The sequence below is a fragment of the Pan troglodytes genome, chromosome 15 (genome assembly GCF_028858775.2).
Source record: "Pan troglodytes isolate AG18354 chromosome 15, NHGRI_mPanTro3-v2.0_pri, whole genome shotgun sequence".
NCBI classification, from domain to species: domain Eukaryota; kingdom Metazoa; phylum Chordata; class Mammalia; order Primates; family Hominidae; genus Pan; species Pan troglodytes.
In genome coordinates, this window is record NC_072413.2 from 80,756,850 (window position 1) to 80,783,127 (window position 26,278).

General features: G+C 37.2%; 1 long non-coding RNA gene across 1 annotated transcript in view; it reads left to right on the forward strand.

The window, feature by feature from the left end:
• LOC104002119 (uncharacterized) overlaps positions 1–26,278 on the forward strand; it is a 164,273-nt gene that overhangs the window by 132,598 nt on the left and 5,397 nt on the right. Inside the window, exon 4 of the long non-coding RNA XR_008539062.2 lies at positions 20,386–20,538. This is a non-coding gene — a long non-coding RNA (uncharacterized LOC104002119). The remainder of the gene's footprint in view (positions 1–20,385; positions 20,539–26,278) is intronic.

Consider the following 26,278-nt stretch of genomic DNA (forward strand, 5'->3'; position numbering starts at 1 on the left):
AAGATTAAGTTAAATTAAAGCAAATGAAGTATAAACATTTGATTATTTTTTGAAAAGTTCAGTGATTTCCTAATCATGAGGTAGGAATTATTTCCTCTGGGAACATATCAGAAGAATTTGAAATCTTTCAAACTAATTTGTCTGATAAAAAGTAGGACTCTGTCTTTTATAGTTCTTTGAAATTTAAAATGGATTACTATATGCATTTTCTCATTTGATCGTTAGAGCTTTTCTGTAAGGAATATAGACTAAGGATTATTATTTCATTATTTTACAGATTAGGTAAATGAAACAGAAAACGGATACTTGTCTGGGATCACAGTCAGTAACTGGAAGATTTTGGTCCAATCCCTAGAATGGTATTTTACTGTTTTTACAAATGTCACTGATAGAAGTTTTAAGAACTGAGTTTGAAAGGAGCAGAGTTTTCTGCAGTTTCCTGTTTGGGGTAGTTAAGCAAAAGAGGGGCACTTTTTAATATTTAATAATTTTTTTTAGATGGAGTCTTGCTCTGTCTCCCAGGCTGGAGTGGAGTGGCAAGATCTTGACTCACTGCAACCTCCACCTCCCGGGTTCGAGAAATTTTCCATTTTCATTATTATAGAAAAATACAGAGGGCTAAGAATCAATTATCCTCTCCTAAAATTGATAAAGGGGAAAGACAACTAAGAAGAGATAAAATCCTATCATAAACCGGAAAGATTTTATATCTTGATCTTAGTGATAAGTATATAGGGTATCTGCATGTGAAAAATTATCAAGCTGTATGTTTAAGATCAGTATACTTTACTAAGATTTATCTTAATAAAAATGAAAAAATAAATGCATAAATATATCTATACATGTATATGTACAGGTATATTCAATGTATATTCACATACGCAATGATACATGTAGAACTTTTCTGTATATAAAATTAATATTACAGTGGAAATTTTTCCATTGCTTACTTTGTTACAGAGGCATAAAGAAAACCTTCTGCTTTTTAAGTTGCACATATGATAATTTGTTCAAGAAGAATATAAAATCGATTGTTGGTCATACATAAAATGCTCAAATGACACAACCATACTTTTTTTGAAATTGTTTTGCATCCTTCACTTCTAATGCCTAGAAGACCAATGGTCACAGAGAAGATATTCAATAAATGTATGCCCAATGATCAAATCAAAGAAACTTCAAAAACACAGGATGTGCCTTTGACAAATCTTATAAGCTCCATTTCTCTCTCCCTTAATATCTGAAATACATCTCAACTTGATGTGCTTCTTGGCTGTCCAAATCACCAGGTCTTTTTTGGACAATCCCCTTTCATGCTCCAAAGCTTTCCATAAAGCTATGTCAGTTTGTCCCAACAAAGCCTATGTGCATACAGTCACCATCTTGACTCATCTGTGAAGTGATCTCAGACACCTGTAAGGAGATGAGTAATGTTGTGAGTGTGTGTGAGCATGTGTGTGTGTGTGCTGGTTGACATTGAGGTGTTGACAAACAAGGTCATAGGTATATTAGTGGATAGTTTCCATATCATAATGAATCTTTACATCATTGCAAGATAAGAATTAATCTCAAAGTAAGTAAATATTATGCCAACATATTTCAATTTGAAATAAAGTTGAGAAGAAAAATCAGGTTTGTCTCACTCTGCAGATGTCCTGCTGTTATTTTGTCATCCTTCTAATTCATAATCTACTAGAATTATTGAACCTCAATGTGGCTTTGGAACTTTCTTATGATAAATGTGTATATATTCCTAGAGATTCCTGAGAATATGGGCAACATAAAACGTTTTGGTCTGCAATGTACCACATGTACAAAGGTGGTCCCATAAGATTATAATATTGTATTTTACTTTACCTTTTCTATAGATATGTTTAGATACACCAGTGGTTACTACTGTGTTATAATCGTCCACGGTATTCAGTAGAGTAATGTGCTGTACAGGTATATAGCCCAGGAGAAACAGGCTATACCATATAGCCTATGTGTGTAATAGGCTGTACCATCTAGGTTTTTGTAAGTGCAACCTGTAATGTTTACATAATGTCTACTTTGTCTAACAATGCAATTCTTAGAACATATTGCCATCCAGGTGAAGTGTTCTGTGTTCCACAGATAATGAAATAATCTGGACTAAAATGTAAATCTTGTAGTTACTATTAGAAAATAATTTCTTGTATAAGAAGGGTTAAGGCACTAAATGTCCATCCAATAATACATGGCCTCTTCAAGGAGCTAGTAACCATTTTTAAAAAAGACTATTGGAAAGAAAAAAATTACAAACGTGAAGTAAAAGATCCTTAATGGTGCCATAATCCTGTTCCTCCCTTACGTGTATCATAGCCACCCACACTCATTTTACTGTATTTCAATCATGTGTACTTTTTCATTTCCATGGTAGATACTGAGCTTTGAAAGTGAAGGAGTTGTTCTTTCTCTGTTACTTGTTTGCTTTTTAATTCTGAAGCAGGACTCGGCACCTACTAGGTGCTCAGTACTGTTTGCTCATTAAGTGAAGAATAAATGGTCCATTGGATGGAAAGTGGAATTTCAGTTACCACGATAAGTATTATTTTTTTATTCAGGGAAGTCTTTTGGGGCCTCTTGAAAATATCACTTATGTGACAGCCTACTTAACCTATATGTAAGGACAGTGGCCAAGGCAGAAATAAGTCTGTCATTCCCAAAGGAGCTATCAATCATTATAAAAACTATGCATGATCTATTCAAGGGAGAAAGATACAGTGTCTTCATTCACTGGATTTCATTCCAAGAAAAGAAAGTTGGTTAAACAACTTAGAATGTTGGCCAAAACAGATATGTTAGTTTAAATTGGTCTGTGTAATCAATCATTTGGAAAAGATTATTAGATTCTACTATAATTCATTTTATATGTTAGTTTATAAAAATAATGTTTTTCTTAATCTCAAATGGAGAAAAAACAAAACTGTCTCTTCCTTCCACTTTGCTTATAAATGGCCAGATCTAGCCTTCTCTTCTCAAGCATCCATGCTAAATGTGTCCTCCCTGGAGGCCTGGCCGAATAAGATCAGATGCGAGGCCAAAATGAATTTTTTTCCCATTAGTGAGTATGTTTGCTACGTGGAGGACACTGTGTGGGCTTGAGGTTATGGATGCAGATGTAGGAAGTTGTCAAAGGGATAAAACAGATTTCATTAGCTAGAAGTGGCTGAAATTTCTCTCATTACAATCATAGCAAGGTCACAAGCGTGATTAAGAATGCATATTACATATTGGTTAGATTTAATTATAAAAGGTAGTTTGTCAAGTCACTGGAAAATGTTAACAAATGCCATCACTACTTGTAATGACATTGCAAAACCTCGAAATATTTGCAGTTGTCATCCACCTGGATCTTGTGGTCACCATGAGAAATATTAACACACACTCATTGGAGAAGAAAAATTGATTACTAGTGTATGCAATTAAATAATTAGGCAGATTATTTTTCTCTTTCATGGTTAAAAAAGGTTCTTACAAAAACAAATTTATTTGTATTTCACTGAACTTCACACTGCTGAGGAAGAAAAAGATCAAAGCCCCACATCCATACCCTACAATAGTGAAAAGAGATTATGTCATTGGATTCTGCTTTGTCTAAGATGAAGAGTTGCTCTGTTCAAGGTCGCTGTATACCCTTCTGATGGCCAAAACCTCCAGGTTGCCTCCCCCATCTCTAATGTTGAATGGGAATTCTAGTGTCATCAAGGTGCACTCAGAACAGTTTGGCACACTTAAGAAACCTTAAGTGCCAAACCTTAAGTTTGGCACTCAGCCTGGCACGGTAGCTCATGCCTGTAATCCTAGCACTTTCAGAGGCCGAGGTGGGTGGATTGCTTGAGCCCAGGAGTTTGAGACAAGCCTGGGCAACATGGTGAAACCCCATCTCCACTAAAAATACAAAAAACTAGCCTGATGTAGTGGCATGTGCCTGTAGTCCTAGGTACTTGGTAGGCTGAGGTGGGAGGATCAACTGAGCCCAGGGAGTCGAGGCTGCAGTGAGCCATGATCACACTACTGCACATCAGCCTGGGCAATGGGAGTGAGAGATCCTGTCTCAAAAAACAAAAAACAAACAAACAAACAAAAAACAAAAACAACCTTCTGTACTGTCATGTGCAAAATGCTCCCATCCCCATGATGATCCCCTAAATCTACATCTTTAGACTGTGCTGTGGTACCAGGAAAAAATGTCACTACCCATGTAGGAATAAAAAGGCAACTTTCTTAACTACCTCATTATGAGAACAATGTAGAATTGGGCAAAATATATTTCTTTCTGGCAGTTTTACTCAGAATGTCAATATCTTCACTAAAATTGTCATGCAAGGTTTACTCAGGCCCAAAATCCACCAGTAAAAATATCTGGAAGGATCTTCTGTTTAGTTTGTTTTTTTCGTTTGTAACTTGACAATAATATTTTTTTTCCAGAATGACTTAAAGCCGTACTATGAAATGTGAATTATATATAGCTGTCACTAGAGCTACTTTTATGATCATAATACAATAATATTCAGATATTCTTTTCTTATTGTGTTTTAATGGTATTGCTAAATCTTCATAAGTAACTACTTTAAATCTTTGGCGTATGATAGCTAAAAGTCTTTTTTTCCCCGATTTTTTCCTTTTTTTAACCATAATTTCCATTTCATTGTATTTTTTTTTTTCTAGAGGGTAGTTTTTCTTCAGTTTTTAAAGACTCAGCTCCTTACGTGGATCTTGATGGAGGTTGGCGGGCAGCACCTTGGGTGTAAATTGGGGTGGGGTGTCTGATCCCTCCACGCTTCACAAGAATGATTCCTTTCACAAACAGCTGTGAGGAACACAAGCACTGGAGATACGAGCATCAGAAATGCCCTTGATAGCTGTGGACTCTGCTATGTGAACTTAATGGCCTTGTTCTTGGATCCACATGGGACACAGTTTGTGGAGCGAATAAGCTGCATGTAGCTGTGGCCCTTTTTGGCATGACTGTTATTCCTTCTTTTTTCTTTTGTCATTATGGAAGCAAGGTTGCAGGAGAAAAGAGTTTTTTTCTGACCTATATCTCCTTATCTCCTTCTCCCTTCTCCTCCTCCTTCTTTTTTTTTTTTGATACGGAGTCTCACACTGTCACCAGGCTGGAGTGCAGTGGCACGGTCTCAGCTCACTGGAACCTCCACCTCATGGGTTTAAGTGATTCCCCTGCCTCAGCCTCCCAAGTAGCTGGGATTTCAGGCACGTACTACCATGCCTGACTAATTTTTTTTTTTTTTTGTATTTTAGTGAAGACAGGGTTTCACCACATTGGCCAGGATGGTCTCGATCTCCTGACTTCAGGTGATCCACCTTCCTCGGACTCCCAAAGTGTTGGGATTACAGGTGTGAGCCACCATGCCCGGCCTCTCCTTCCTTATTCTAATTTATGTAGGTGTTCTTTTATACATAGGTATGTGCGTGTGAGTCTTGCTTTCTATTAGTCTTTGTGGAATATCTGTTTTTATATCTGCAAAAATTGATGGTTCCTTCTCTCCAAAGTTTTACAATTGAGTTGAAAAAAAAAAAACAATAGAATACTGTATCTGTTGTGATGCCAAGAATATTGATACTCTTAGGGAGCAATTGAGTACCGGAATGAAGTTAGGGAATCCAATGTTTCGAGGCTGTCAAGTGTGCTGTAAAGGCTGTATAGGATGGAGATAAATACTGAACATATGGCAAGACAGGCTGAAGACAAACTGGACAACCTTTGCATGTCAGGGTGAGTGATTTCAAATATTTCTACATGTCTACAGCCCCTTTGTAGGTTTTTCAGAAATAGAGGACCTTATCCAGATTTTTGCTTGAGAAAGAATTCAAATTCAACTGGAATTAGACTCTGTCGGCTTATCTCCAAATATTTACACTAAGTGGGAAACTAAAGGCAAATAGATGAGAATAAATATAGATTATAGGAAATGCTGGTTACAGATTATAGTTAGAGAGACTTAAGGTAAAGGTCAATTAGGATGAGATAACAGAAATTTATGCGGCATTTAAGTGCAAAAAAATAGCACTTGGTGACTGATAGTGGAAGGTGAGAGAGGATATCATAGTCTGCTCATGCTACTGTAACAAAATACCATAGACTGGCTAACTTTGGCTAAAATAACATAAATTTATTTTCTCATAGTTCTGGAGGCTGGGAAGTCCAAGATCAAGGTGCCATCCCATTTGGTTTCTCATGAAGGCTTTCTTTCTGGCTTGTAGACAGCTGCCTTCTGAGTGTGTCCTCATGTGGCAGAAAGAGAGGGAGCGAGCTCTCTGGTGTCTCTTCTCATAAGGACACTAATCCTATCAGATCAATGTTCCATTCTATGACCTCATGTAACCTTAATTACCTCCTGATAGGTGCTATCTTGAAACACAGTTGCATTGGGGGTTTTAGCTTCAACATGTGAATTTTAGGGAGGCACAATTTCTTCCATAACAGAGAGGAAGAAACCGAATCTGGCTTGTCTCTCTTCAGTTTTCTTCTGCATTACAAAGTCCAAAATTTTAGGTCACATACAAGGTTTAGCATTTTGTTTTAATCTTCCAAACACTGAAAAGAATTCTTTAATTAATATTTTAAAAGCTGTGTATTTTAGCATTGGAAATAACTTTGTGTAGTAGTAAAAAGTTGTTATCAACACCAAAAAATAGAATAAAATTTCAGGAAATTGAAAGACAGAAGAATTCTCTTTTCTCTGTGAAGTTTCTCCCTTCTACTCTATCAGTTGCTGCTCACTTGACAGCCACCAGCCAGGCTAAGCTGCAAGTTCCATGTCATCTCCAGACTTCAGGCAGAGACTAAGTGGTCTTCTAGCTCCGTAATGCAGAGAAATATCATAACACTACTTTTTATTTCCATATTCCGTTAAGTCTACATACAGGCAGTCTGGAAGTCAATTCAAAAATTCTATGGTTTTAAAACCCCAATTGAGAAAAGCTTATTAGTCACCTGGAAAAGTTCAAGGAGAGGATTTAACTCCTTCGGCTGTATCATTTTGGGTAAGAAATGATCTGCCAGGGAGGAAATCGTGTCTAGTGTCAGAACCCAGTTTGCCCTGAAAACCCGGCTTTCCTTCTTCCTCCTCCTCTGATTAGGAAGGGAATGGTGAAAGTGCCTGAGGTAGAAACTTACAAGCATCTGATGGTATGGCTTTGAAGCCTGTTCTTAAAGATAAATACTGCTCTTCACTTCCAATATCTGTGGCTTAAAGTAAGTAACAGTTGGACTATTTCATTCTAGGCTTAATGCAGTATAAATGGGTCCAAGCTATTCAAAATGCTACGTTGAGGAGTCCTACATTCTTTCAATATAAGATACATGATTCTGTCTCTTATTTCACAAATAAACAGTAAGCAATATATCAGTTTCCTCGACAACCCTACTATCATCCTAAATTATCTGCATTTTTAAAAACGTTTAACACTTGAATGATTCCTAGAATTTTTATGATTTAAGGATGTTATATTGTGTAATAGGAAGAGCTGTTTACTTCGTGGCTCCCTGCATGTCCCCTTCCCCTGTTTTTAGAAAACTAAACTGGTGTGAGTTGCTAATTGACAATGGAATTAGATAAATTATGGGGAAATGAGACACCTTTGCATTTCGTTTGATCTTAGACACAGAGGCACATGTCCACTAAGTGAGCATTTATGTCCAATATCTTGATTCCCCCAGGATAAGATGCTGGTTGCTAAAGTAGCTAATTTGTGCTGATCACATCAAATTAAGCAATTCTTTGGTATTTGATACAGAATTTACCATACAGTGAATATAAGTGTAACTGAATTTTTATTTCTCTTCCTGTTGTTTTCTGGCCTATGATTGCATAATTGGGTGAGGGGAAGCATTAGAAGAACATCCAGAGATTTGGGGATTATTAGCGTGAATCTTAATACATAAGCAGTGCATTCAGCTCTGATTACATTACATAAATATTTTACAACAATTTGTTTTCTTTTATTTTTAAGCACAGTTAATTATATATATAAATCTTATATGAAAGAGCTTTTCAAGTAAACATAAAGCAAATTGTTCAGGATATTTGTCCACTTTTATCAATTGCAAATAAATCATTTCAATGAAATCTGGCCATGTCACCAGTATGTTTTGTTTCCAAAATTAAAGTCTAAAGATTACCCCAATTCTGGTAATTCCATTCCCTTCTCGATGGACTCTGCCTTGTTTTGTTGGAATGGTTGAAGTAAAAGCTTAACTGAAGATAAAATTAGGAAGTAAAGCAGAGGCTATTACTTGGTTGAGAAAATTTTTATTTATTTTTGTAATAATTTCAATACTTATTTTAGATTCAGGGCATAAATGTGCAAGTTTGTTACATGGGTTTATTGTGTGATGCTGAGGATTGGAATATGATTGATCCTGTCACCCAGGTACTGAGCAGAGTCCCCAAAGTTTCATTTTTTAACATTTACCAACACCTGCCCTCTGGTAGTCCACAGTGTCTATTATTGCTCTTTATATCCTTGAGACCCAATGTTTAGTTCCCACTTAGAAATGAGAACATGCAGTATCTGGTTTTCTGTTCCTATGTTAATTTGCTTGGGATAAGGGACCCCAGCTGCATCCATAGTGTTGCAATGGACATGGTTTTGTTCTTTTTTATGGCTGTGAAAATATTTTTATAAAGAGATGAATATAGGAGCAGTGGCTTACACCTATAATCCCAGCACTTCGGGATGCTAAGGTGGGAGGATTGCTTGAGCCTGGGAGTTCAAGACCCGACAGGGCAACAAGTGAAACCTCATCCTTAAAAACTTAAAAAAAAAAAAAAAATCATGGTGGTACATGCTAGTAGTTCAAACTACTCAGGAGGCTGAGGTGGGAGAATCACTAGAGCCCAGGAGTTTCTGGCTGCAGTGAGCTATGATTGTTCTGCTGTACTCCAACCTGGGTGACAAATTGAGACCCAGTCTCTTAAAAAAAAAAAAAAAAAGGAGATGAGAAAGTAGGTAGAAGCTGCAGGAGATGTAGGATCAAGTGGGTTTTGCTTTACTTTGAATGCTTGTTTTGTTTTGCTTTTTGTGAAACCATGCTTTTTATTTAAGATGGGCTATTCTACAGCAAGTTGATGTGATGCAGAGCAAACTCCAGAGTAAATGAGTAAATGAGAGAGAATCCAGACTGCCACTGGTGTATAGTTAACAACAGTTCCATTGTCATTAACGATTATTTTGTTTCATTCATTGGCTATTCGTTACATGTAAATGTGTGTATCCAGTTCCAGGTCCCAGTGACTCAAAATCTGCCCCTTCCATTCCAATTCATTTCATTTCTGCCCCAATTTTATGTAAAAGATCAAGTTACAAAATGATGAACTCAAAGATATCTTACTGAATTTCTCCTATTTAACATCTATTGTTCACATGGCTCACTTGTATTTGAGCCTCCGAGTGTCAAGATGCCACAGTGGGAGGGAGAGGAGAAAGGCTTGGGCAGGGGATCAGAGAAGGCACTGCTTTTGGACATGCTTCAGTCACAGCACTAGATGTTCCATGCATATTACTTCATTCAATCCTTACAGAAACCATGCGAAAGTATTAGGGTCCCCATTTTATCTATGAGGAGACTGAGGCTCAGAAATGTTAAGCATTTGTTAACAGCCATACTACTTGGAAGTACTGGTTTTAAAGTTACAACTCTATTTCTTCCAAAGGAGGATCTCTATTTCCTCCAAAGGCTCACCTTTGTTCTTTTCATCACACTGATGAATATCACTTTTCGGGGCAGTCAGAATCGGGTGGTGGGGAGAATTTGGCTTACAAGGGTATAGAGTATGGCTGCTGGCTGAACAACATCAGACGCAGGACAGATGACTGCTGATATCTGTGTTTTCTCCCACTATTATTGTCTAAATAAAATTATAGACCATTACCTGATGACTTGTGAGAACAGGTACTAATATTTTCCCCATATGTTATAATCATAATCAGCTACCTGAAATAATTATCAAAATTTCCAGTGAGTTTGGATGCCATTTGATAAATGCATGGTCCTGTCATTTGAAGCGTTACTAGCATCACTCCACAGATATATTAAGCTCATTTATAGCAATCCATTCTTTAACTTTTATCATTGAATGAGAGCCCAAACAAGAAAGAACTAAAAAAATGTGGCAACATATACATAGACTGCCATCTGCCAGGGTGGGCTCTTGGAAAGTCAGCAACCATTCCAGGCTTCCTCTCTTTTTAGAACTGGACTCCATTTCCCTTGGCCTAAAGGCAGAACAAAAATCTCACATTCAAATACCTCAATTCAGTACAGCAAAATCACTCAGACTGTGTATGAATGGGTAGGAGAGTTTATTGAATAATCCAAATGTCATTGCTTTTCTTTATATTCTCCATTGTATGATGCCAGCTGCCTTTTAATTTCTACTATATTTGTAACACATATTTGCAAAAATTTTCCATAACATTTTATTCCTGACAGATGCACCGTGGTCATATATAGCTGGGTCCAAATTGTTTCCATTATAGAAGAAAAATGTGGATTTCAGAAAAATATTTTTCCTCAGATAAACCATGAAAAACTTTCAAGGATGCTGGATTTTTTTTTCTTGTAAACAATTTCAGCTTTCATTTATCAGATTGCCAAGAGCTTGGGCTACTTTGGTAAATTGAATTGAAGTTTGCTTTTTGAAATTAACTCTTTGTGTCTTTGGCTTATTACCTTACTACCAGGATAAAATCAATATTTAACAAATTTAAATTAGTTGCCTAGCTTTACATTATGCATTGCTGAAAATCAAAGATTGGTAAAGGGTAAAGCATCTAAAGCAATATTAGGTCTGCGAATGTAGGAGCTAAACTCTGTGGGAAAAGCTGTAGAATGTTTTGTTCCAAAGCACAAAACAGGGAAGGAAGAGCTGGAACTAGAACCACTTGCCAACCCTCGGTACTGAATTCTTTTCTCTATATTATTGCTTAACAGGCACACCTGGTCTGCAGATGAAGAGCTTAAGAGTTTGGTTGAAAATAAAAGTTTTCAACATATTTAAAATAAACAATTCTATCAGTTGAGGATTTTGTTTTTGTTTTCCACTCTATCTAAAAGTCCTAAACTCTGTGGCTTTGTGTTCAATCCACTTAATAACTCTAAGTTATTTAATAAGGCTCAGTCTATTAATTTATTTTATCAAAGACCTCATATTTAAAAGGGCATTTTTATGACTTATTTGTAGGTTACATCTGAATGTGTCCTAAAAGCAAGCTGTATTAGTCCGTTCACCCACTGCTATAAGGACATACCCAAGACTGGGTAATTTATAAGGGAAAGAGGTTTAATTGACTCACAGTTAAGCATGGCTGGGGAGGCCTCAGGAAACTTACAATCATGGTGGAAGGGGAAGCAAACACATCCTTCTTCAGGAGAAGTGCAGAGCGTGAAGGGGGTGGGCTGTGGGAGAGCCTCTTATAAAACCATTGGATCTTGTGAGAACTCACTCACTATCATGAGAACAGCACGAGAGTAACCATCCCCATGATGCAATTACCTCCCACCAGGTCCCTCTCTCAAGATATGGGGATTATGGGAACTACAATCCAGGATGAGATTTGGGTGGGGACACAGCCAAACCATATCACAAGCTAAATATGTATGCTATTGTAAATGCATTAACTGATGGGATGGGAGGAAGAGAAAATTACAGCACATTCCACCTCCATTTTGTAAACTTGAGTTTATTTCTTTCTGATTTATTATGAGTCAGATAAGATCCAGAGATCCACGGAGTTCTGACAATGTCTCAACAATGAACATCACATTCCACAGTGAGAAACTCAGCTCTGATCTGGGAACTTGGATTCTCATTCACCATGCGTGGTCTTGCTTACTCCCTAACATGTCTTGTTTTCCTTCAACATCATGAGAACTTTCTTTATTTTTCCCGTCCATTAAATAGACCTCTCTTTTTCCCGAATTTCTGATCCCTTCGAGGGCCTTAAAATTTAATTTAATCAAATCAAGTTATAAAGTGATGCAAATAAAATATTCCCATATATTGGAACAATATTTATGGATAAGAAATGATAAATTTTAAGAAACTCTTGAAAAGATTAGAATATATGAAATGTCCCACCTTCAAGAATTTTTAAGTGTATTCTTGGATAATCACTCAATGGAATTTACATAATTTTTTAAAGCTTGTAAAGACCTGCAATAATATAAAAAAGTTTCTTTTATTATGTAAAGTGAAGAAAGGACACACACTTTTATAACTAATATGACAATTGTGGAATAAAAAACTTTGCATAAAAGTGCTAGGATTTGCCCAATATATATTAACAGTATTTTCCCATGGGTAGTGGTATTATTTAAAGGCACTTCCTACTTTTAAATATTTCTTAAATTCTATTTAACTTATTTATTCAGAAAATACTTATATATCATGAAGTATATAAGTCATGTTTTCTACTAAGTGTTGTAGATAGAATTGTGATTGGGATAGGTGAAAGGAATTCTCCAACTGCATGCTAAGACTAATAAAAAATCACAAATCAAAATAACCAGCACACAATTAATTAAGTACTATGACGGCAAACGCCGTTTTCTAAGAGAATATAAAGATCAGTTCCCCAAATTTGGAAGGCAGGGTAAGAAAGGGAGTCTGGAATAGAATAGTTTCAGCTGCAATTAATAGAAATTATGACACAGCATGTTTTAAAACATAATAAATATATTGGCTTATGTGGTTTGAATTGCATCTCTCGAAAATATATTTTGAAATCCTAACATCTGTACCTATGAACGGTATTTGGAAGTAGGGTTTTTACATATGTAATCAAGTTAAAATGAGGTCATCCTAGATTAGAGTGGGCGCTAATCCTGAATGGCAATGTCCTTATAAAGATTTGGAGATGGACAGAGAGGAGACACATACGCACAAAAGAGAGTGCCATGTGAAGATGGAGGCAGATATTGGAGTGATGCAGCTACAAGCTGGGAACTCCAAAGACTGCAAGCAACCACCAGAAGCTAGGAGAGAGGCATGTATCAGTTTCTCCAGCAGGGCCCTCAGAAGGAACCAACACAGTGGACACCTTGATTTTGGACTTCTGACTGTATGACCTGTGAAAGAACAAATTTGCATTGTTTTAAGTCAACCAGTTTGTGATAATTTTTTAATGAAACCCTGATAAACTAACATAGATCGTATAATTGGAAACCTAAAATGCAGGTACAGTTCAGAGCTAGCTTAACTCAGTGGCTGCCATTTTATTTCTTCCTTGTACGGTCAGTTATCTGTGCCTTCTTCTTGGTGATAGCATTGTCCTCTCTTAAATAAATGACTGTAGCAGTTTGTAGCTTTACAGTCACACAACACATGCAGAAGATGAGTTTGTCTCTTTGCATGTCTATTTCTTTAGAAAAGAGAAAAAAGTTCCTAGAAGCCCCTCACAAACTTTAGGTTGTGTTTCATTAGCCCAGATATCTACTTCCAAGTCAATATCCTTGGCTAAGAGAATGCTGTGAGTAATTAATTCAGCCTGGCTTCTTGCCCCATTCACTGGAAAGACAGATAGTATGGCTTCTTTACAATCAGGCCATCTTAGGGTCTTGGAAGTGTCCTTTGCTGAGGCCTATGGGCTCTATGGTGGCCAAGTGGACAAGAACAAGAGCAGTCATCTTTCAGGTAGGAGGGTAGGAGTCCAGGGTTGGGGCTGGGGTGGATGGATGCTGGGGAGGCAACAAACATGCCACTTTTCAGCCTAGGTCAATCCCCAGCTGAGACGGAAAGACATGAAAGTTAAATAGGATTAACATGGCAAAAGAGGAAACAGCGAAGGAGAAGGTCCCTGGGGAATTGGGACACCTATGAGGGTGAGGAGAGAGAGGAGATGACAGGTAGTGGGCAGGGCCTTTCAAATCCCCTTAAAGTACTTTGACTTTATCTTAAGAACCAGTAGAACATTTTTAGGAGAATGATATAAGCATGTAGTATTATTAGGCTGGTGTTTTCAGTAGGGTTTCAGTGATGAGAATATCTTACAAATTAAATCTAGAAATTATCATATTGAGTGGGGGAAGTTATTGGAGTAATTTAGGTAAGAGAGAATCATGGCCTAGCCTGTAGTGTTGGCCTTCAAGATGCAAAGAAGAGGATTAATTTAGATCCATAGAGGAGGAGACATGAACTATTAAATATTTAAATGTATTTAAATATGTGTGTGTGTAAATACACATATACATGCACACACATGTAAGTACTAATCAATTACCTCACCTGAACAGAAGTTGGTTTATATTAATGTCAAGCTGTTTCATTTTGTATGAAAGCTGAAAAATCAAAACACAGGCTGGGTCATTAGCTGCTGCTTATCTACTAGCTGCTACCACCTTCTTCTACTCATAATAGCTTATGATATTTTGACTTGACTAAAATGGCATTTAACTGAAAAAACACAACCTATTTATCCTACTTCCCTCAATAAGTCTTCTAACTTATTATTCACACATGCTACAGTCTCATCAACAGCTCTGAATTCTGCTGTGACATACAATCTTGTCTACAAAAACCATCCAGCGTGCACAGGGATTTGTTTAATGGGGTCTTGTCTAGACCAGCTCTCAAGATGCCCCTATGCTCAATACCATGGGGGAGTGTAGCCAACCACCACCATATCTGCATGTATTAGATAATAAACTCTTTTATTCTAAATTCCTTTTATTACTCCTCCATTCTTCCCGTTCTTCTCTACTCCATTCAGAAAATGTGAAGTACAACAAAGAGGTAATGGGATACCAAGACACACACAGAACCCCTTGATCATACAGAAAAGAGAAGGATTTGTACCAACTAGAAACCTTTTCCCTGGAGTAGTGAGGGGAAAGGAGGGAAAGAAGTAAGGAGGGAGAGTGGGAGGAAGTAGATAGAGAAATAAAGATGTGCAGGTTTTAAGTGCATACAAAGGAACAAATACTAAACATCTTGCTTCTTAAAAACAACACCAGGAAGATATCAGTACTCTCAAAAGGCATAACTGTGGTAAACATCTGGGCGATTAGAATCATAGACAATGTCACAAAATTTGTAGACCCTGGGCAGATAAGTAAATAGCAGAACTCTCCTGGACTTAGAGAGGCCTTGTCCACAGGCACAATTTTTATTTAACCTGAGTGAAACCACAACAGGATGGATGAAGATTCTCTTATTTCTTTCCCCAGACCTAGGTGCAACATAGGACTCCACAACTGTGTGATAAACTTGATTCGGAGAAACAATGGAAAAGTTTTATGTTTTATCCTGCCTCACAGTGGAATAAAAAAAATAATGTTAATGTTTTATCCTGCCTCACAGTGGAATAAAAAAAATTCCACTGTAGAATAAAACATTAAAAATTTAATGTTTTATCCTGCCTCACAGTGGAATAAAAAAATAGTTATATTATTTGCACACCTGAACTTGTGGACTGAAATTCACATCCACATGCCCTTTTAAGAAATTGTACAATCAACTATTTCAAGTCCAGTGCTAATATCAGGAATTATAACACATTTTTCATTTGATTTGTATTATCCTGCAAGTAACAGAAAAAGTATGGCTCAAGCAAACAGGTGTTTGTGTTTGTCCATTTTGCTTTTTTTTGTTTGTTTATTCCCAGATAATAAAAGGTAGACATTTTCAGGTATTGGGTTCAAAAACTAAGTGATGTCATCTGGGACCCAAACATGTCACTTCTGCCATGCCTTCTATGTTAGGTGTCACTCATGCCTGTCTCCTCATTGTCACACCCCCAATATCATGTTAATTTTCAAAGTAAGTAAAAGAGAAAAGATAGGTGCCCACTATGCCTGAACCTCTTTTTTTTTTTTTTTCCAAGAGATTTCCCAGGAAGCTCTAGTTCTCACTGACCATCTAATGGTATGCCTAACTATAGCATACCATTATAGGTATGGTAGGGATACTGAGGCCAAGCATATTGCTGTAATAAATACAATCAGGATTATATTAGCAAGGAATCTGGGGGGAAGGTTATGGGTTATGCAACTGACAGTGTTTCCAATTTCACTAATGAAGAAATAAGATGGGAAAAAAGCCTTCTCTAATTGTTTCCTAGTACTTGTCATTAATCTTTCTTACTTGCAAGCCTAAAGTTTACTTGAACATTGCCAGGACAGGACAATGAAATGAGTAATTTAATATGGTTGTGTGTTGATGATGGATTTTACATCTACTATTTTATAGTATCCCCGTTGCCTTCTCTGTTTATCAAACACTGATTGCTATCAGTGCCCTAAGCCTCCAGTAAAAAAAAAAAAAAAAAAAAAGAAAGAAAATTGTGGCTCTTTTCCTGTTTACTTTCTATTTATACTCCTCGAATTAAAATAAACTTCAGCCATAAGTAAAAGCCATATGCTGTCAGGGTTGGTGAGTTTTGATAATACTGGACAAATCCTAAATTAAGAATGTACACTTGAGTGCTGATTGTGAAGCCCAATGGCATAGAAGCATAAATCCCTCTATAGTCATTCCCATATGTGAAAAGAGGGAGTAGGGTTGGTGGGGCTTGAGGACAGTTCGTTAGATGACTTATTTAATATCCTCTCCTATTGATGAAGGTATGCTAGCCAAACTGGCATCTATCACAAAAGTGCAAAGTACAGGCAAGTAGGAATAAAAGGAAAGAGATGGTGTGGCTTTGCAGAGAGCCCCTCTTCTTAAGCCATTTATCAGTGATGATGGATGTCAGCCCTAAAGTTAAAACTGATAAAGCACAAGTCTTATACATGTTACTTCTTTGGAAGAAGGACAAAAAAGGCCAGTAAAATATTCATCATACTCTGACTTACTTTGGCATTTATTTATCATCAAGAATGAGCTCACATTTGCCTGATAACACCACGGCCTTCCTTGGAAATGTACACAACCTAATCATGGTCTAAATATGCTATGCCACTTTTAATTTATTTGTTATTGCTTGGTTTCCATTAAGATTCAAGCCATGCCAAAGGTATTCTCATGCGATTTTTTAAATGTACATTTGTATTTATTTGTATGGTGTGGTGATATTTTTGCTGGAATACTGAGTTACATTCATTCACTAATTCTTTATTTCAACACCAAATATATATTTAATATTCATTTATATGCTTGCTGCTACACATAGGGTGGTTACCAAGACAAAAGGATTCAGACCTTCTGAACTGATAGCAGCTGTTTGGGCAACACAGTTTAGCACCCTGTAGAATTTGTGAAACACAGGTTCTGTCCCTTCACACATATTTAGTACCGAATCTAACCTAGTTTTTCTCCTGCCAATCTCTATTCTACACTTAGAAGTATAAGGCAGAAGCCATATCTTCATTTGATTTAGAATAAAAGACGAAAGAAGAGAAATCAGGAACATGTCCTTGTAAATATAACAGGATTTGAAGTCCCTCAGGCGCTGATAGTCATCCTCTAGATTTTTGTTGCCCCAGAACCTTCCTTGTAACTTCTGTTTCAGAATTGTATATCTTAGAAATCATCACGCCCATAATCCCAGCACTTTGGGAGGCCTAGGCGGGCGGATCACCAGGCTAGGAGATCGAGACCATCCTGGCTAACACGGTGAAACTCTGTCTCTACTAAAAATACAAAAAGTTACCCGGGTGTGGAGTCACGTGCCTGTAGTCCCAGTTACTCGGGAGGCTGAGGCAGGAGAATCACTTGAACCCAGGAGGTGAAAGTTGCAGTGAGCCAAGATCGCGCCACTGCACTCCAGCCTGGGTGACAGAGCGAGCCTCTGTCTCAAAAAAAAAAAAAAATAAATAAAAAATAAACAAAAAAAGAAATCAAACTCATTCTATAGGGCTTTGGAATTTGTTGCACTTTATGAATCTGGTTGCCTTTATCCTCCATTCTTTAGTCATTGTTTGACAAATATTTGCATTTCTACTGAGAACATGGAGAAATATTAATGCTTTTATCAGTTTAATCAGTTTTGCTATACATATCTTGCTTTTTTTGATGCATACACATTTAAGTTGCTATGGCTTTTTAGTGGACTCTTCTATTATTATAAAATGTCTCTCTGCCTCTTTTAATTTATTTTTCTCTGAGGCTTACTTTATCTTATATTTATATAGCTACTGTTTCTTTCATTTCATTAATAAATGCATAATCTATGTCTTCATTATTTTAAGAATGAATTCTTCATTATTTTAAGAATCTTTTGCCATATAGAATATTCTGTAGCTTTCACCTGTAACTATTAAAATAATCTAGAAGAAAGGACTGTTATTAGAATCATAGGTATGGAATACCGATAACATGGGTTTGAAAGGATAGTAAAAGGATGTATTAGGTAGATCTCAGTCATTCAAGCAGCTATCCAAACACCAGTCCTCAGTGTTCTAACGAGTTTTGATCTATGTACTTCTCATTCTTTCTCTTCACCTAACCTGAACTTGGTCCTGAAAGCTATTTTTACTGACCTATGTGCCTCAGTTTTTCCCTGAACAATGCCTTTTTCTGATTAGAATGCTCCAGCCTACTAAGTTCTGTCTGTCTCCTAAAAGATAAAAAGAAACACAAGCTCCTTTTGGTAGAGCTGCTGTCTTTATTTTTGACCTTATTCAAAACTCCATGATTTTGCACATCATGAAAATAGGCCTCCAACAACAGGCTTATGTTTCGTTTCAATGTAATCATTCTCAACCCTATACCTTCCTTAATACTTAATTGTCAATAAGAGGGGTTTATTAAAGAAAACAGGCTTTCCAGAAGCTTTTATCAACTTGTCTCAGATGTCTCGAGTCATTTGATACTATCTTAAAGAATTTCAAGATTGTGTTAAATGCTTATAAAATATTTAGACAAGAGAACAAACCGGGCAGTTTTAAGAATATTTACATCGCAGTATAATTCTTATTTGAAAATGAAAGATATTTCAATATTGTCTTAAATAATGACTTCATGTTAATCCAATAATAATAATTGTTAAGAATCTATTTTTTTTTTCTATAGCTGAAGTGACCTATGAGATTATCTAAATTAACTGCCACCTTTAGGCAATAAATGATTATTACATTTGCAGAATTGCAATGGAGGCAGTCAGGGTCTTCCAGCAATTGAAGTTTCCTGGCCTTCTTTTTTTGTTTTTTTATGTCATTCCTTCTGGTACTGGAAAAACTTGATTTACGGCCTCAGACTACCTTTTAGCATTATCTTTGATCTACCTCTCACCGCTATATGACTTCCAGCAATTTGCTTTTTAGCCTAAATTTTCTTGTTTCATAAAATGCATATAACTCCTTTTTTTTCCCTCTTTTTTTTTTTTAGACAGGGTCTCATTCTGTCACCCAGTCTGGAGTTCAGTGGCACAATCTCAGCTCACTACAACCTCCACCTCCTGGGCTCAAGAAATTCTCCCTCCGCAGCCCCCAAGTAGCTGGGACTAAAGGTGTGCACCACCACAGCTGGCTAATTTTTTGCATTTTTGGTAGAGATGGGGTTTCCCCATGTTGCACAGGCTTGTCTCAAACTCTTGAGCTCAAGTGATCCACCTGCCTTGGCCTCCTAAACTGCTGGGATTACAGGTGCAAGCCACCATACCTGGCCTCTATTTTGAACAGATGCTGTAAGGGTCAGAATTAACATAAGTAAATCCTTTTGAACAAATGCCCAAATAACGATTGTGATTTTCATGTCATTTAACAGAGTATTTATTGAGTGCCTACTCTATGAGATAATACCAGGTGCCAGAGAAATGAGATGAATAAGACTGCCATGTAAAAGAAACTCATAGTCACATGGGGAGAAAACATATAATTACTATATATTGCAATGTGATACCTTCTTTAAGAGGTAACATGCATCCTCCCGAGGTGCATGAACCTGGCTCTTAGCTTCTGTTTGGTAGCAACAGTGATACCTAGGCAGAAGAGCAGTAAGGTAACCCACTTTATGAATTGTATGAGTTTCCATGTGGTGGTAATGGGATGACTCACCTCACCTTTTTGTTCAAAAACGTCAACCAGTTTTCAAGGGTTCTCACTTTTTGTCTCACTACAGAGAAGTTTTGTTTAAGTATGAATGGGACCTACTTCTACTTCTTTTAGTTCAGCAATATAGCTGGTTAATGACTTGTGGCAAATAGTTATGTACATCCTCAGATTTTACCAAGGCCACTGAAACCAGGGCATTTACTTTTGAATAAGTCTTGCTAAGGAAGCTTGTCTTGCCACTGGTAAAGTATTTCCATAATGTCCTGACCTTAATCTCACAGGATATTCAGAGAGATTCCGGCAAAAAATTCACAATTCATCCAAATGCATGTTTGCCTTCCAGTACTGTGTTTCTTTGCCTGAGTGACTAGCAGCACTGACCTGTTCTTCTTTATCACCTGCAGGTTGCTCTGGCATTTCCGCTCCAGACCATCAAACTTTAAAGCATCATGAAGACCCCGAGCCAAGCCTGGAAAAGTGTGTCCTTTCTGGTCCAGCACCTGCCTGTGTGCTCAACTCCATAAACTGCTGACTTCTAAGAGCTACTCACAGAGTGTGTGAGTAATCCAATTATCAAAGCTTAGCCAGAAGGGTTTATCCCAAACAAAGCAATGCACATTGGCATTGGAATGAAAGCGGACAGGCAAATGGGGGAAGCAAGTCAAAAACTTTGCAGTTACCAGAGCGGCATTGCAGAGTGACTGATTAAATTATTTTTGTCTTTTCAATCAGAGCTTTCACAGAAAGAGTAAAGAGCATCTCTACTTGCTGCAAATCTGGGTGTCTTAACAGACAGATTTAATTTGGCCTCACTTTCTGCCTGATATAGAGTGACATGCAGTAGGGGCTGGACAAGCATATCAGATGAATGCGATTGCATGTGGGGCATTTTAGGCAAGAATGGAGGTGCAAGGTTCTACATCTGGGTCCTAAGAATGAAAGTGACACTTTCTTTCTGGAGGCAACTTCTGCAAACAGAGAATGGAATTGAATCGACAGGTGTCATTATCGCTCCACTTTACCTGCAGGTTCTGAATTGGATTCTGCCATTTCCCAATAGTGCAGCTTTAAGAAAGTAATTTCGCACCTGATAGACTCAGTTTTCTCATCTCTAAACTGGGAGAAACATGAGTTCATAACTCACGGGGTTGTGGTGAGCATTCATTCTTATCATGTTCTTAGTAAAATATCTGACACAGACTATGAATTTAATTAGTGTTAGTAATTAGCAAAATATGTTACAATTTAATAATAATAGTGCCAATAGTCTGAGCTATTCTGTGGTTTTTAGATAAAAATTATTTAGGTGCTTGGCTGACAGTATCCTAAGATTAAGTCTACCTAATGAAAACTATAACTTTGACCTTTGCAAAGCTACCAGTTTGTCATGCTTTATTTAACATAAATGAGATTAGCATTTTGCAGCAGCCTTTGTAGGGTCTTTAATTATTAGCCTGTGAGGAATTGGAGGTCTCTAGAAGCCAGGCATGTTGGCAGCGGCAGTATAAGAGTTTGAGATCTGAGTGGGGATCTGGCTGAGTGCAGGGGCAAATGATCATTAACTGAAATGGCACCCCAGAAACAGAGGAGCAGCGAAGATGCTATAGCTGATCCTTTCCCCCCACCGGGCCATTCCACTCACAGGGCTACTTGCTCTTTAAAAGCCACAAGGCGCAGCTTTAGGGGAAGGTTTATATGGTAGCAAAAAAGAGTACCATAACGTCTAGAAATCAATGTGAAATTCCAGCCATTATGTTCCTTTAAATCCAAAAATGCCAAACAACTTTGGGAAACAATGCATGTTTTCTGCCTCTTTAAAATGACATAGCAAAGGATTCATGAATTGAGCAAACTGAATTCAAAACAATGGACATAAGACATGCTATTTTATCCAAATATTTATATCTGGAATATGCTTTTTTATTATATATGTGTATGTGTAATTTGCACGCCTCTACCTCCTCTGGCCTTCTAGAGTCATTATTTCCAATCATTTCTGCCTTCTGTGCATTTAGGACATTCGGAGCTTTCTCAGGTGAGCTTGCATGTTCCCGGCTCCTGGCGCCATCAACTTTATGATCTTATTTGTATTGAAGGCTCTAGTGCTGCTCCCTCTCACCTTCCCATACTCTCTCTGTACTTACCTGCCTAGCCATGTTTCCCCACCTGTTTTTGCTCAATGTATCACTAACATATGGTTGGTTCATGAAACAAAATTTTACTGAAAGAAACTTATAAACAACCCACCAAAAATAACCATCTCAAAAAATACCATCCTGAGGTACGTCAGTGTTTTCTAATATGGTAAAATGTTTATTGACCTTTGTTCTATTTGGCCTCCTACCTGCCAACAAGTTACTGGAGATTCTAGTTGTCTATTGAATCCTTCTCTTGTCTTTCTTTTTCACCTATTTTATTCCACACCATCACCCTTATCTTTATCTCTCTAAGAAAGAATACAAATCCTTGTTATTTCATTATAAAATGCATTTTAACTTACTAAAATGGAACTTCTACCATGCTCCAGAACTATTTTAAAAGTTGCTATAGTTCTTTGCAAACAGAAAGCTCATCTATCCTGGGTTTCAAATTGTCTTTTTTTTTTTTTTCTTAAGTCATACCGTGCTCCACATTTCTAAGAAAGTGTCCTTCCCATCAGTTCAGATCCCAGAGACAATACGTGGGTGTGGAAAGATTTATTTCATTTACAAGAATCCAATATATGTGTGTATGCTAATGGTAACAACTCAACACTTGTAGAGAGCTTGCAGGATGCCAGGCATGGTGCCCAATGATTTACTTGCCTCAAATTGTAAATCCTTGCAAAAAGCTTTGGAGGGAAATGCTATTTTTTAAAATCTTACATTTGAGGAAATTGAGACTTGGGGAAGATAAGTAATTGACTGTGACAGTGATTAAAATGAGAATGAAGCCCAGCTGAGCTGGTCTGATTCTGGAGCTTTTATTGCTGTCACTGTGTGACTCTACTGTTAACCTGAACCATGGGAGAATTGCAGAGCCATGTAAAGAGAACTTCTGCCCATTCATAGCGGACTCAGCCTTGCATTGTATCCCAAAGTCCACCTAATTTAACTGCTACTTGTTTTCTGACTTTGGTACAGTGAGACTTTGGTAGAAAGAGAATCAGAGAGAGTCATAAGTGCAGTAGATAAGACATTAGGAAAATCAGTTAGCATACCTGGGTGTCATTTTTTTAAATCCAAAAACTGGAGAAACAACACTTCTCAAACTCCCTTCTATATCAGGAAGCACCAAAGTTGAATTTTAAAAATACATGAAAGAAATTATTGAAATGTGAAAATTCTGTAGAAATGTTTGCTACAGGCTGATTGTACTATAATTATTCTGTTACATGGTTGCATAAATTTATGTGTGAATGCATACAACCTACTTATCTTTCCTAGACTTTGTTATTACATTAAAAAACCATCATTCAAGTTATATTACATTTAGCAAAATGTAAGAGATTTGCAAACTGAGTTCTGAAGGGAAAGTTACATAGGCACTATCTTCCTAAATTCAATACCAGTTTTAATATCCCTCAGTAAAGGGCACAGTTTATATTACTCCCTGTGGAAAGACAGAGGAGATGCTGGCAGCATGGAAGTTTCTGGCTGTCCTTCACTTGTATTTTTTGTAACTAGCTCATGAAAACTTCAGTGTAAATGTAACTGTGCTAACAGGGTATGGGGCTTATGTGAAACTATCCCCTACATAGTAGAGTCTTGGATTCCCCGTGCAGACTTAACTTTCTGGGATGAATTTCAAAGCAGATTCATTATCAAACATCTGCCAGGGTCACTTTGAGTGTGATGTGGGAATGAGCATTAAGTCAGCATTGAAAAATCAAAGACAGATGCCCTCTTTTTTATTTTAAAAGAAAATTGTTTTTTTATTTCCCTTAAAAAGTAAAGTTATGGCACTTAATTTTATTTCTCTTCTGCCAATCAGTTTAACCCTTCCTACTGGTAGGAACGAGAGGAAATACCCAAAACTGAACCGCAATAGATCAATTTCAAGAGTTTTTCTATCAAATCACTACCCCTAGTTTCCAGAGACTATACATCCTGACTGTAAATATACTCTTTCTTGATATCTCTGTGTCCTACAGAACCACAGTCTTAGTAGATAGAAGAACCACAGCTCTAGGATTTGGAGTGTCCACCGTTGCTGTCAGTTGTCATATCTAGGACTGCAGAATGGCTCAGAGCAGACTTGCGCAGGATGACAATGGACCTTCACCCGCTGATGACACAAAAGACCTAACTCATAACCCAGCACCAAACAAAAGGGCAACAAGGGAATAACTGAAGTTATCTTAGCACAGTTTTACCATCAGCGTGCACTACCGGGTACTGAGCAAAACCTCATTAAATAGTACATTTAGTGGAATAAATTTAATAGAATAAATGATTAAGGAAATAAACAAGTGAATGCAATGGAAGGGTTTCTAATCTCTAGTTCCACATTTTAATCTCAAGCTGATTATTCCCATCTATAATTTATTCTCCCTTTGTTTCCCTTCAAAAGAATCTTGCAGCTTATTTAAAGCAGAATAAGCAATGCATGCATGTGCACATGCACACACACACACACACACACACACAATCTGAGATAATTGGGTGGACAAAGAGCATAATGGGATTTGTCCAATAACTGCCTTGATGCCCTTCAGAATGACCTTGGCTTTGCCCAAAAGCACTTTATTTGGCTACTGCCATCACCTTTGGGCCTATATAAGTCAACCAAGGTTGATCAATAACTGTGGCAAATTTCAATTGTTGTTCTCAAAATCTCTACTTGCCTGGGGCTAAAGGCAGGGATATGAGTTTAGCAAGAGCCCTGCTTTGTTACAGGCAATAAGAGGAATACTGAAGGTAAAGATTCTAACACAGAGGACTTGGCCCTTGCTCCTCTGGCTTACACGTATACCATCATAGTAAGAAATGCATACACAGGTCACTTTCTATATTACAATTTATTCTCAGCCAAAGGGCTATAAGAGGCGAAATTGTCTTTAATGGGATTTTGTAGAAGCACTCAAAGACATCGAAACCCAAGTTAGTAACTTGTTTCAGAAGACTGCAGAGTAGTTCACGATGGCACGTATCTGCTCAAGGCTTTATGTGTTTCTCCTTGGAAATATCTTAAGATTTTTAATTATAATTATATTTTAAGTAGAAAAAATATTTGTATATTAGAATATACATATGTACACAAATGTATACATATAATATATAGTAGATTATATGTACGTGTATTACATCCACACATAGCAATCTATGTACATGTATACATATCTAGTACATATATGTACACAATATATAGACAATTTTATGCGTATGCATGTCTATTTTTAATTACATATAAATACATAATTTATTCAGTACTTCAGCAAGTACTATCTTCTTTTGTGAGTTTTATAGCTGTGGACAAATTTGCCTCCCCATGTTAATGCTGGTAACTATTCTTTTGCTCTAACCAGTATTCTTACTTGTTCTTTTCTCTTGAATAATACCACTACAATTTTCCATTTAATTTTCTCCCATTTCTTGCTTTTCAGTGGAGTATTCAGTCATGGTGCCCAACATCCCAGGGCATATCCCTGCTTTTAGCCACATGCAAGTAGAGATTTTGAGAACAATTGAAATTCGCCACAGTTACTGATCAACCTGGGTTGGCTTATATAGGCCTAAAGGTGATGGCAGTAGCCAAATCAAGTGCTTTTGGGCAAAGCCAGGGACTGGTCTCCTCGCAATGGATCTGTTATCTAGGCCAACCAATCAGACTCCCTGATAGATTTTTATTGTTGTTGTTGTTTTTTCAGTAAATTCTGGGATAACCTGGGGACTTGAATGGGCACCAACTTTTCTATCTGTGGAGAGACACTTTAGGAAGAATAAAGCTTCAGGAAAAGAAAAAGACAAAAGTGTGGTCATCTTTTTTTTGTTGTTGTTTGTTTTGTTTTGTTTTCCTGAATCTTTGCATGAAGTTTGTCCTGAAAAAAAGCTGCATTCTTACTTACAGGAGTCACAGTAACTCCTATTCGGAATTCCTTAACTAGTTCATTAAGGAATTAAGAATAATATTCCTGGTAGTAGTTGAATAACAAGATGAAAAAGTTCTGTGTTCTTGGAGGTAGGCATCAAAATTTATTTTTCTTTATTGGGAAAATAGCTTAATAAGCCTGCTTGGGTAATTCAGCTTGAGTTGAGATTTCTCATCAGGGAGCAGTTATTCTGAAGAAGAGCGGAGACTATGCAGCGGCTGGGGGGT